The following is a 13,913-nucleotide window of genomic DNA, read 5'->3' as shown; positions in this document are numbered from 1 at the left end:
GCACCATAGATATTTTTATGTTATACTACGATATATATATATATATATATCTCTTTATACCGTAAAGCATGAACTCCAAGTCACGGCTAGCATTCATTTTGCTGCCGTCAGCTGCGCGTTTAGCTCCAAGTTCGGTCAATCTGTTTACATCGATGGTTCTGTTTACTTCTGCGGTACTTTACAGCAGGAAGTGGAGTGGGAAAAGGTTGACTGATTGGTTGTTGTCAGAGAAATTTCCGCCATATTTGATCGAGTTAATCTATGGCAGGGTTGGCCAACCACATTTTTTACTGTGTTACCGCAAAGAGCCACAACATACACATGGGCACACATGAACATCACCCCATCCTTCCCTCATACGCGCACGCACAAACAAACACCTTTGCTGAGTCAGATTTACTGTAAATGTCACACACCAACATGATAATGACATCAATTTACTTCTACAGTACTAAAACCACAGGCCAGTCATTTTGGACAATGAAAGGTGTGTGCACTGTCTCACACAGACAAACTCCCAGTACAACCAGGTACAAAGTGTTGAAGATTTGAAGCTTTGAAATGCGCTAATGACGCCTGACAGAGACAGATTGGCTTGCCATTACGTTCAACAAAAAATATAAGCTCTCCCACTCCGTCAAAAACACCCTGTGTTCATCTTCATAATTTTCATTTTGCTGTGCATTTTTTCCCTGACATTTTGAGAGCAAACTTGACACAAACTGTTTACTAGGGCAAAACCTAAGTGTGATTTTTCTCTCGAAAACAGTGACTACAATTTGATTAGTGATTTTTATATATCATACATAAAAATGCATAAAACTGCGGGAATAACAAGTGAAGGAAGACATGTTACTTTTGGACTTTAGAACAATATGCAATAATTTACTTCAAAAAAAGATTTATCTTTATGATGACAGACTCAGAGCTTTTGTTTACACCATGCTCTTAAACTAAATAAACAATGGATAAAAACTATACAGTGATCATAATGTAATCATAATATATAATAATACAAGTAACCATTCAAAAGGATATAAACTTGTATTTCTCATTATTGTAGAATTGTTTACCATTGAACTATAATTGGAAGGTAGATAACTTTGTCATCCTAAATAAACAACAACAAAAAAATTAAATGGACTTAATTCTTTAAGTAAATATTTAACTTAAATAAAAATTTACCATTTTAAAGTGCAATTTTTCCCCAGTTGGAAAAACGAGGTTAGGTTGTGTTATTGTTTATTGCCATAACGTGATCACCGCATTCTCGCTCGTTCGTCCATGTTAATGGGCATATATTGCCCATCCGATTTGAAGCTGAACCGTTACCACAACGGTACATTTGGCTTTGTAATCAAATTTTGTTCTCTACATTTTTGTTCTCTTCATTTTTGTTCATTTGCAGCTCTATTCACTGTACTGTCTGTACTTCATGTGTGTGTAATGCTGGCACCCCACGCCCCCCCACCAAGACAAAGATTGTGAATGAGTAAAAAAAGAGGGCTCCCTGCGTTCAGTTAATTCTATTGTTAAATAATTTTAATTTCCCCTCGGGGATTAATAAAGTATTTCTGATTCTGAAATGCGCTCAGGTGCTAAGAGCGATGCAAAGAGTGAGGCGTCATTCCCCCTATTTGAAGCGAGAGACTGAACAAACGCGAGGCTCAAAAATTTTGATTGGCCAACATGTCTCAAATGCCGGCGACAATTATTATTATTATTATTTATTAGCCTTTATTTAACCAGGTAAAATCCCATTGAGATCAAAGATCTCTTTTCCAAGGGAGACCTGGCCAAGAGGGCAGCAGCAAGGTTACATTAAAAACAGTAAACAAATACATAAAACATCACATTTACAACATTAAAACTTGCTCACATGACACATGTGCATACAGACAAGGTAGACTGCAGTCCTTTCACAGAAGCTTTAAACTCATTCAGCGTAACTAGGGTTTGAAGTTTAATGTTCGATTGTAGGTTATTCCAAGCCTTCGGTGCTGAAAACCTAAATGCTTTCTTGCCCAGTTCAGTTCTTACTTTGGGGACAACAAATTGCAGAACATCCATTGAACGAAGATTGTGACTTCCTTGTTTCTTTGTTAAAAGACAAGACAGATAAGATGGAGTGATACCCAGAATGGTTTTGTAGATGAAAACATACCAATGATTGAGGCGTCGAGCACATAAAGATGTCCAGTTAACCATTGAGTATAACAAACAATGGTGAGTAAGGGGAGCGCAGTTGGTGATGAATCTCAGTGCCCCGTGGTACACACTATCCAGCTTGTGGAGACAACCAGCAGTAGCATTCATGTACAACACATCTCCATAGTCAATAACAGGTAAAAAGGTTGTTTCCACCAATTTCTGTTTCACAGTAAAAGAAAAGCAAGACTTGTTTCTATAATAAAATCCCAGTAAAAGTTTCATTTTTTTTACAACATACTGAATGTGCTCCTTAAAACTCAAGTGGTCATCAATTAAAAATCCTAAATATTTAAAAGCAGATACTAACATAATTTGTTGCCCATTTCTTGTTAAAATGACAATGACAATGAAGGGAAAAAAAAAAAACCTCAGTCTTTTGTGCACGTCGATTTGTAAAAGCCGCATGAAACCGGGCAAAGAGTCAGATGTGGCTCGGTTTGGCCAGACCTGATCTATGTTCACAGCTGATCACTATGATCGACCTGAAATTCATCACGATCATATAATTGTGAGTGATAGTTGACAAGCGTCCACAACAGATAAAACAATGTTCGTCTGTCAAGACGCTTTAAGGACGACAGGAATGCCATCGATTACTTTATTAAGCAAAACTGTTAAATGTCGGCCGTAACCACACCAAAAACATGAGTAAAAAAACTTCTATCTGGCAGAACTGGACATTTCCTGCCGTAGAAACCAGGCCAAAACAAACTCTTTGTCATCTGTCATATCAACAGCAGCCGCTCGCTTTCTCTCACCTGCACCAACATACCCACTCTTTAGACTCAGCCACTGATGCGTTTATGGACACAAAAAGTCAGACAACTCCAACACCTAATCAGATGTGTGTTTATTCTACTCTTATTTATTAAGAATAGGGCTTTGTTTTTCTATTTTATTTATGTTATGTAATTCTGTGCTACTTAAACAGTTTATTTTCTGTGCTGTAATACCCATCTTGACTAACTGGTTAATAAAAGTGTTTACAGTACAGTTGTCATTCACTTAAATTTCGTAAATCTCGTTCAAAAATGACTATCTTTATATAAATATTTTCACTGAAAAATATATTGAGATATTTTGAATATCGACTTTAAGTAAAAATATATCCAGATATACGTTTTCGTCCATATCGCCCAGCCCTAGTTCAATATACTTGAAATGTAGGAATACAAATCGATCTATCGATCAATCGTTACACCTCTTCAAATCCCATATTCAAACTGTTTGATCTAAGTTTGGATTGGCCTGGGTGAGCATGACAAGAGAATGTTGTGCAGCACAATAATGCGAGCATTTTAGAGGAACATTTTGTGACACAACATTGCCGCATACCGGTAAAAAAAAAAAACAGGTCAAGAATAGCACCCAGGATACAGTATACAGCAGGGGTCACCAACCTTTTTGAAACCTACTTCTTGGGTACTGATTAATGCGAAGGGCTACCAGTTTCCATCCATCCATTTTCTACCGCTTATTCCCTTTGAGGTCGCGGGGGGCGCTGGAGCCTAGCTCAGCTACAATCGGGCGGAAGGCAGGGTACACCCTGGACAAGTCGCCACCTCATCGCAGGGGCTACCAGTTTGATACACACTTAAATAAATTGCCAGAAATAGCCAATTTGCTCAATTTGCCTTTAACTCTGTTATTATTAATAATTAATGATATTTATCTTTGTGGAAACACTGATCATCTTAATGAGTTCTCACAATAAATATATATAGAAACAGATAAATATCAATATGCAACACTATTTTTATATTTTCTTTAAGTGCACATTTTTCAAATTGAACATTTTCAAATGATCACTTCTAAGACAGTCTTGTGAAATCACAATATCACATTTTAACTAGCTAGCCACTAACATTTTTTAACAAATTATGACTTACTTTGCACCATGTTTGTACAAACAATAACTCATGTAAAATACAAAAGTCAACTCTCAAATTTTTAAATAAATCATGTCACACTTTGAACTGGACACCAAATCTGTTATCTGTTTCTTTGTCAGTTAGTGAAGACCAAGTCTTTAAAATATTTTCTTGGATTTTCAAATTCTATTTGAGTTTTGTCCCTCTTAGAATTAAAAATGTCGAGCAAAGCGAGACCAGCTTGCTAGTAAATAAATAAAATTAAAAAAATAGAGGCAGCTCACTGGTAAGTGCTGCTATTTGAGCTATTTTTAGAACAGGCCAGCGGGCTACTCATCTGGTCCTTACGGGCTACCTGGTGCCCGCGGGCACCGCGTTGGTGACCCCTGGTATACAGTAAATGAATTACGAAGATTTGAATTGCCACATGTACAATGAATGTAAATACACATTGTTGGCGTGGCTCCTTTGGCAGAGTTAACCTGACTCTCGCCAGATCCTTGTAGTTCGCTGAGCTCCACGCAAGGATCTGGGATCGAGGGCAATGCAAACTCCTTCAACATAGCAAAAAATAATGAACCAATCACAGATGTGACGGTCACGTACCGCCGAAGCGACTGTTTGATTCAAACAAAAACGGCGGCACGCAGAGAGGAGTCGTGTGCTGACATTGATTCTGCTATTGCAACTGCTTTGTCGAATCTTTTGAATATTAATTCTTTAAATTAATTAATTAATTAATTATTTTCGCTCTGTCGTTATCTAATATGTTGGCTGTTTTGTTTTGGATTTCCCAGCGTCGCTCTCATCAGCGTCATGGGTTGATTTCGATGTGAGTGGTTAAAGTAGCACGTCATTCAAGATAACGGAAAAGTGGTTTATCCAATCACATACAATCATTTTTTTACAAGGCCTGGCTTCTGAAATACATCTCTTGGTATTTGGTTAGGTTTGGTTGTTATCATCAGTCATCAACAATTGAGAACAGAGAAATGGATATTGAAACAGTGTAGGTCTGACTTGGTAGGATATGTACAGCAAGTAGTGGACAGAGAGCGAGCGAGAGCGAGAGCGAGATCAGAAAGCATAATAAAAAGTATCTACATTAGATTATTTACATTTGATTATTAACAATCCGGGAGGGTGTTAGTTTAGGGTTGAAGTTGCCTGGAGGTGTACTTTTATTGCGGTTTTGAAGGAGGATAGAGATGCCCTTTCTTTTACACCTGTTGGGAGCGCATTCCACATTGATGTGGCATAGAAAGAGAATGAGTTAAGACCTTTGTTAGATCGGAATCTGGGTTTAACGTGGTTAGTGGAGCTCCCCCTGGTGTTGTGGTTATGGCGGTCATTTACGTTAAGGAAGTAGTTTGACATGTACTTTGGTATCAGGGAGGTGTAGCGGATTTTATAGACTAGGCTCAGTGCAAGTTGTTTTACTCTGTCCTCCACCCTGAGCCAGCCAACTTTGGAGAAGTGGGTAGGAGTGAGGTGGGATCTGGGGTGGAGGTCTAGAAGTAATGTGACTAGCTTGTTCTGGGATGTTTGGAGTTTAGATTTGAGGGTTTTGGAGGTGCTCGGGTACATTAAGATTGTAGATAATAGGTTTAACTAGTAAAGCGCTTCGAGTCTCTACTGAAAAGTGCTATATAAATATAATTCACTTCACATTTTTACATATATCCATATGCAAACTTCTAAGTAAATCAAACAACCTCGGGCCCCGGTAATCAGCACCCTCTCTCTCTCTGCAGCAACACCTCTGATACGCTACTGTTATTTTGGGGGGGGTACACAACATTTACAAACATACACTTGCATGCCACAAGCACAGTGATGCAAGCATGTGGTAACGCAGGCACCTCTTCATGCCGTAGGGAGCACATCTGGCTGGGTGCCGACCCCGCTGGCTAATCCACAGGATCGGCCACACGCCGGCGACACAGAATCAGATGCGCCCAATGGGTGTGTGGGGAGAGGGGGGGTCTGAAGCAGCAGCATCGCGTCATGGATAGATAACCTCCACCATACTGTACAAACTCTACTTTGGAAGCAAGCCGACCATGTGTGCACGTTATTAGAGCTGTGTCATGTATATGAGCATTAAACACAGCCTCTTACGTAAATTAGCATACACATGTTATTCCGCCGCGGTCGCTTTGTCCCGGAACCACGTTGGAACGTCCAAACAAACACTCACCTCGCGGTAGTTCTGTCCAGTTGGTTAGGTTCGGGGAGCGCGTCGGTGAGCTAAGGACAAAGTCCGCCGCGGTGTCCTTGCGCATTAGTCCTTCCGCAGCTCCGAAGGGTACCAGACTGGCTGAGTTTGAGCGCCCAACTCGATGATGGTGACGACGAAAGAGACACGGCGCATGCGCACAAATGCTCACAGCACTGGCGGAATCTGTTTGCGCGTGTGTCCCGCACGAGCGCGTGCAGCAGTCACGAACGTTTACAATATGGACGGCAATGACGTCACTTGTGCCTTGGGTAGGATGATTTTCCTGCCAACTCTTTATCAAAATTAACTGGTATTTCTCGTTATGTGGGCACCAAAACATACCCATTAGCCTCTCTATACACCAGGAAGCTTTGGCCTTGAAGAGAGCTTTCAGCCATGCTTCATTCCATATAACATACACTAATACCTGTTTGATTTTGAATATAAATGGAAAATTTAGGGGAAACATTGAAGAAAAGGTAAAAAAATAAGGGACAATCTGGCACTTTGGAGAGATGGTTTCTTCACAGATGAATCCTGGTTTTCATTGTTCAGGGTACAACAGCGTGAATGCCGTCACAATTTGCTGATATTAAAGTTCAAGTTAAAATACCAAGATTGTCACACACACACTAGGTTAAAGTTAAAGTACCAATGATTGTCACACACACACTAGGTGTGCAGTGGGCAGCAGCGGTGCTGTGCCCGGGAATCATTTCTGGTGATTTAACCCCCAATTCCAACCCTTGATGCTGAGTGCCAAGCAGGGAGGTAACTGGTCCCATTTTTATAGATGATCCTGTGCATTTGAGCCATCACCCTCGCACCCTGGGAGGTGAGGGGAGCAGTGAGCAGCAGCGGTGACTGCGCCCGGGAATCATTTTTTGGTGATTCTACCCCCAATTCTAACCCTTGATGCTGAGTGGAGGGAGGTAATGGGTCCCACTTTTATAGTCTTTGGTATGACTCGGCCGGGGTTTGAACTCACAACCTACCGATCTCTAACCACTAGGCCACTGAGCAGGTAATTAATATGTGGATCAAGTTGGCCATGGGGGTGGTTGGGTTATTGGTATGGTATAGACCATCCAGCCATCCGTCCATTTTCTACCGCTTATTCCCTTCGGGGTCGCGGGGGGTGCTGAAGCCTATCTCAGCTACAATCGGGCGGAAGGCGGCGTACACCCTGGACAAGTCGCCACCTCATCGCAGGGCCAACACAGATAGACAGACAACATTCACATTCACATTCACACACTAGGGCCAATTTAGTGTTGCCAATCAACCTATCCCAAGGTGCATGTCTTTGGAGGTGGGAGGAAGCCGGAGTACCCGGAGGGAACCCACGCAGTCACGGGGAGAACATGCAAACTCCACACAGAAAAGTGGTTCTCAAACTTTTTTCACCAAGTACCACCTGAGAAAACACTTGGCTCTCCAAGTACCACCGTAATGACCAACATTAAAATACAGTAGTGTAGTAGGCCTAAATATTCATTAAATACAAGGCAGAGGTTTTATTAAACAAATATATTTAATATTCTGGGCCACTGTAACTTTACACACAGTTTGAACAGTAACACTGTGTTTTGATATTTAATTAAGTAATTTTTTGGTGTTCCACTAGATGGAGCCAACGCGTACCACCATTCAGAGTCGTGTATAAAGAGAGTATGGCCAATTAAACGAGAAGCGCCATGACTGCTACCAGAGACGTGTGCGGCTGTGCCCGGAAGCATGCAATTGCTGTTGTTCTGATGTTAGTTTTTCTGACGAAATAAACCAAAATAATATGTCTATAGTTCTAAATATACTCCAGCTCTTAAACTTACAATAAAACATCCTTTTATTTTGCGAAATTATAATTTTGCTGTCATATGTGACGCACTGTGTTGCTACATTCCTGCAGTGTTTCGTAACCAGCAGGCACTCTACAACACAATAAACTTTTTTTTTAAATACACGGAATGACCAAAAAAGCATGTCAACTGTGGTGGCTGCCTTATGTATTATTATAACTAATCCTTCTTTTTTTGTGTACTTTTGAACTTATTTCCCTATATTTCTGCACAATAACGTACATATGGTAACAATGGCGAGCAGTAGAGAATATGGAGTGACTTTTTGTCCAGAACATATTTTGCTTTATTCATTGTTGGCATATTTCTTGCCACTTTATGTTGTATATTTGTATGAGATTTCCAGTTCATTAAATCTTCTATTAGTACACCCAAAGTTTGGTTACTGTTCTACTGTTACCAAATTGCATTATTTTAGTTTTTCTGAGATGCACAGATAGTCTGTTTTTGTCAAACCATCTCTTTAATTTATTAATTTCTTCTGTTATTATTTATATTAGTTAGATTCTGAGTTCTGAACAAAATGCAGACGTGGTGTCGTGTGTTTACCTCACACAAGATGCTGTAATCAGTGGCTCTCCAGTGTTGTTCACGAACCTTCACTCCCCATACTTGTCTTCTTTTCGGGTTGTGGGGAAAGCGATGTAAAAAAAATGTCCAAAATTCTTGTGGCTGGTGCAGCCCCATGCTGCACAACAGGTCATTTTTATACGGCACAATACTAATGAGGAAGTACCACAAACACATAGCATCAGCTCAAAGTTAGTAGCAAACATGGCGCTCTATATACAACCGAGTTGGCCATACTTCTTTATACACGACTCTGCCACCGTTAGAGAATCACTGGTAAAGACAACGGACACAGATGCATTTTATTGATGACATTTTGAATATATGGTTACGAGATTTCTAGGTCCATTGTCATTTCCGACCATTACCTCGCTGCATGATAACGCACGGCCCCATGTTGCATGTATGTACATTATAAACAAAGTTGGTATGGTATGGTATGGTAATTGAGTTGGACGATATAGATCATGTGTGTCAAACTCTGGCCCGCCGTGTAATTTCACTTGGCCCTTGAGGCGATATCAAATTAACACTAAAGCTGGGCCGTCGATTATATATTGCGGCGGTGCCGCGGTGACACCGCATTCACCGCTAATTCTCATACTTGCCAACACTCCCAAACTTCAGTGACCCTCCCGAAAATCGTCAGGTCTGCTTTTCATCCAGTCCAACGAGTGCTGGTACAGTCACATAACATGTGCGGCTTTTGCACGCACACACACACAGAAGTAAATGCAACGCATACTTCATGAACAGCGATACAGGTTACACTGAGGGTGGCCGAGGGTGCATTCACTTGTGTGTGCACGATGTTAGAATGGATGAAAAGCGGACGTGACGATAGCTCGTACAGTATGTTAAAGGCAGTGCCTTTAAAGCACACCCCCAAGACTGTGGTCCGGGTGGAATACGAGATATAATGACTGATGAACACCTTTGTTCGATAATGAAGGTTGACTCAGCTCAAAGCCTGAGCCCCGACATTAATGAACTAGCATCCAAGAAAAGATGGCAGGTATCTGGCTTGGGCACATCAGATTAGATCAGTGTGTTGCAAACTGAGCAGAATGTTGGTTTATTCATTATTTTATTTTCAAATGTATTAGCCTGTGGAAAAAGTTAATGTTGATATTTACCTCAGAAGGCTGCAAATAGAAAAGAGGCATTCAATTTTTATTTAAATTGTATTTGATATGCCATTGCTTGTTCAATATTCAATGCAAAACTTGTTTGGATCCCTATTAAAAGGTTAATTTGTTCAATCTTGGCCCTCAGCTTTGTTCAGTTTTAAATTTTGGCCCACTCTGTATTTGAGTTTGACACCCCTGATATAGATGATACATGACACAAATGATATAAATCTTAATAAGGTTTTAAATTTATCGTTATATCGTGATAATGCTTGTTGATGACACTTACTCGCTGTGTCCTGCAATTTTGACAGCGACAAGCAAACAAATGCATCCTCAACGCACTGGAGCATTCTCGCTAGTGGCTAATGTCCCTCCACAGTGCAAAGCCACTTCTAAGTCAGCAATTCTTACCTCCATGGCGGCATATAAACTATGTTTCTTACAAGTATAATCCCTGGAGGACGAGTTCAATGTGCTTCACTACACACGGTCAAACAGTATGAGGATCTGCTAACCGCAAGCTAGAGCTCTTGAACATAAACAAAGATGGGTGTATCGATACAAATATTGACAGTAACGATACCAAGTACAGTATCAGTATATGGTCGATACTTTAGTGGTTAGATCGAAATGTTTTACTATGAAAAGGTCTTGTGTTGTTTTTGTTATTATTTCCAAACTCAAGAAAGAAGTCCCTGGACATAGGAGAGTTTTAAGTGACAACCACTAAGCATGTTTGATATGCTTTGGATTGATGTGTATGACAGCATGTTCCTGTTCCTGCCAATATCCAGCAACTTGGCACAGCCAATTGAAGAGGAGTGGACCAACATTCCACAGGTCATAATCAACAACCTGATCAAATCTCTGCGAAGGAGATGTGTTGCCCTGCATGCTGCAAATGGTGGTCACACCAGATACTGATTGGGCAGTAAAGCTGCACATTTTGGATTGCACATCGTCTTTTAATGCCCACAATGTAGTCCTGTTCATCCGTTTCAGACCTCCATCATGTCCACTGGACTCCATAGGCATATCCATATGTGTTTGGCCCCTTAGCCTGCCACTTGCACAACAGTAATCGTGTTTGTCTTACAATTATTGCCATGTGTTCACAGGCCGCCTTAGATCAATAAACAGTTCAGAGGGAGATCTCATCTTGTTTTGCTGCTTCCTCCTACCATAACAGCAAGGCATTGAGTGTGAAAGAAGAAGAAGAAGGAAGAAGCTGCTGCAGTTAATGAGAACCAGATTTTGTTTCAGCGGGAGATCTGGACTAGCATGTGGACTTGGACCGACAGCCTGTTTTCTTAAACTTCTCTGGTCGCAGGAAAGGATATCAGTCATTGTATTTGTGTGTGTTAATGACGGCCATAAAACGTTGGGTCTGCACACATTCGACCAAGTTAGTTACTTTCCATTCTTACTGTTTGTCAGCGAGTGTCACTGCCAAACTGTTTCATGACCATGTTTACTTGCACAAAGTGGATTGAAAAATCCTTATTCTGATTTTTATGCGTGAATGATTGATCAAAATGTTTTTTAAAGCATGCCTTACACTTCACTAGTCTGAGTTTTCTTGTTCAATCCATAATGGCTTTAGTCCATTATATTGTGGTCACAATATACTTTGTTAAGGGTGAAAATATAAGACACACCTCCTGCAGTGCTGTTGAACACCACTCCAAAGTACAACCAAAATAATACAAAAAAATGGATACCGAGTCATGGAAATCAAAAGTGAGCATTGTTATCTTTGTAATCAACAACCTGGGCCACACCTCTTCCCCACAAACAATAACTGATGAATCAAGGTAATCTCAACTTGCTGGTTACTTACAGTACCATGCAATATTTACAGTACTTGTCATTTCACTTTAAATATTGTACATATATCTGTATTAATCATTTTTAGAAAAATATTTATATTATATTTATGTACTCATGTCTATACTCATAGTAATATATATATATATATATATATATATATATATATATATATATATATATATATATATATATATATATATACAGTATAACAGTGGTTCTCAACCTTTTTTCAGTGATGTACCCCTTTTAACATATTTTTAATTCAAGTACCCCCTAATCAGAGCAAAGCATTTTTGGTTAAAAAAAAAAGAGATAAAGAAGTAAAATACAGCACTATGTCATCAGTTTCTGATTTATTAAATTGTATAACAGTGCAAAATATTGCTCATTTGTTGTGGTCTTTCTTGAACTATTTGGAAAAAAAGATATACAAATAACTAAAAACTTGATGAAAAATAATCAAGTGATTAAATTATAAATACATATTTCTACACATAGAAGTAATCATCAACTTAAAGTGCCCTCTTTGGGAATTGTAATAGAGATCCATCTGGATTCATGAACTTAATTCTAAACATTTCTTCACAAAAAAAGAAATCTTTAACATCAATATTTATAGAACATGTCCACAAAAATCTAGCTGTCAACATTGGATATTGCATTGTTGCATTTCTTTTCACAGTTCTTTTTGACAGACATTTAAAAAAAATCTCACGTACCCCTTGGCATACCTTCAAGTACCCCCAGGGGTACGCGTACCCCCATTTGAGAACCACTGCAGTAGAAGACTGGAGACTATGTTGCACATTCTTGTACAGTAGGTGCTGTTAAATTGAGAGAGTAATATCATTTGTGAAGTTGCATATTTTCGTTGTAACTTTATTGTAATTAACTGTAAAATCACAGCTCAAAAGTTACAGTAAATTGTTGTAAAGATAAGTAATGCAACTATTAGCCAGTAATTTGCTGTGATTTTACAATAAAAAACTTTGCACAGTTTACTTATACACATGCAATTAATCCAGTTTAACAGTATATTCCTCTTTAAACATAGTGACAGTCATGTACAGCAGTGTTTCTTAACCATAGGACCGGGGCCCAAAGTGGGCCGCCAAAATATCTGTTTCTCAGCTGCGGTCCGTATGGGCCACAGCGCTACTCACTTGTAATACACCTTTTCACCACTTGTGGCAGTAATGACAATATCAAACAACTAGAAGAGGTCTGGAGCTAAAGTCATAAAAAAGTTTCCTAAAGGTGCTGTTTGCAACTTCCTCAGACTTACATTTTTTTAAAGCAAAAAATATAACAGGAACACCACCGGCTAGCTTATGTTGCCATTAGTGGTTTAACAGAACACTTTTGTTTGACAATTGTGATTGTAGCTGAGATAGGCTCCAGCGACCCCTGCGACCCCAAAGGGAATAAGCGGTAGAAAATGGATGGATGGATGGAATTGTCAAAATTTTTTCACAATAACAAAGTTTATGTAATAAAACATTTTACCAGCCCGGATAAAATGATTGGTGTTTACGGCGGTCACTCAACCGGTCTCATCAGCACGTACGCGCACGGAGTGCGTACACCAATCAAAAGTAGTCCAATAGAAGCAACAAACAATTTGCAGTCATGTTGTTTTTATGATAGAATATACATTCAATCATAGCTAATGCTTACTATTTAAATTACTATAATTAGCTAACAACACTTAAAGTTAATACGCGTACATGTGTTACGTACTTACGTAATTACGTCATTACGTACGAGAAGCTGTGAGAGGGCGGGATACACAGTGTAAAATACATTGGAAAGTAGCGCCTTCTAGGCATCTGTGTAAAAGTTGCAAACAGACACTTTAAGCGCAGACATTATGAATAAAGTTGTGAAGCTGTATTTTCATTTGCTCTTTAATTTTATTGACAGTTAATTTAAAAACATTTATTATTATAATGAATTATTAATTTAATTATAGCATATTTAGTATTTTGTAATTATATGAAAATATTTTTTTCATCAGTTGTTGTAAGTCCCTTCTTTTGCTATATATATGATTAGTATTTATCTTTATAATCAGTCTGATCTAATCTTTGATAATATTATTTGTGACTAACACATGACTTAATCGCATTTCACAAGGTTTATTCTGTTAAATTGTAAGTAGGTTAGATGTAATTATTGATTACAATTAAATATAGAATACGATTACTTAATATCCGTG

General features: G+C 39.1%; 1 protein-coding gene across 1 annotated transcript in view; it reads right to left on the bottom strand.

Moving 5' to 3' along the window:
• The window catches only part of LOC133620703 (monocarboxylate transporter 1-like), a 49,598-nt gene extending 43,115 nt beyond the window's left edge, over nucleotides 1-6,483 (bottom strand). The window contains exon 1 of the mRNA XM_061982304.1: nucleotides 6,283-6,483. The gene's annotated coding sequence lies outside the window, so the exon portion shown is untranslated. The remainder of the gene's footprint in view (nucleotides 1-6,282) is intronic.
• Between the last annotated feature and the right edge of the window lie 7,430 nt (nucleotides 6,484-13,913).

This window comes from Nerophis lumbriciformis, linkage group LG01, assembly GCF_033978685.3.
Source record: "Nerophis lumbriciformis linkage group LG01, RoL_Nlum_v2.1, whole genome shotgun sequence".
NCBI classification, from domain to species: domain Eukaryota; kingdom Metazoa; phylum Chordata; class Actinopteri; order Syngnathiformes; family Syngnathidae; genus Nerophis; species Nerophis lumbriciformis.
Note: the sequence above shows the minus strand (reverse complement) of the source record. Positions and strands in the feature narration are given on the sequence as shown.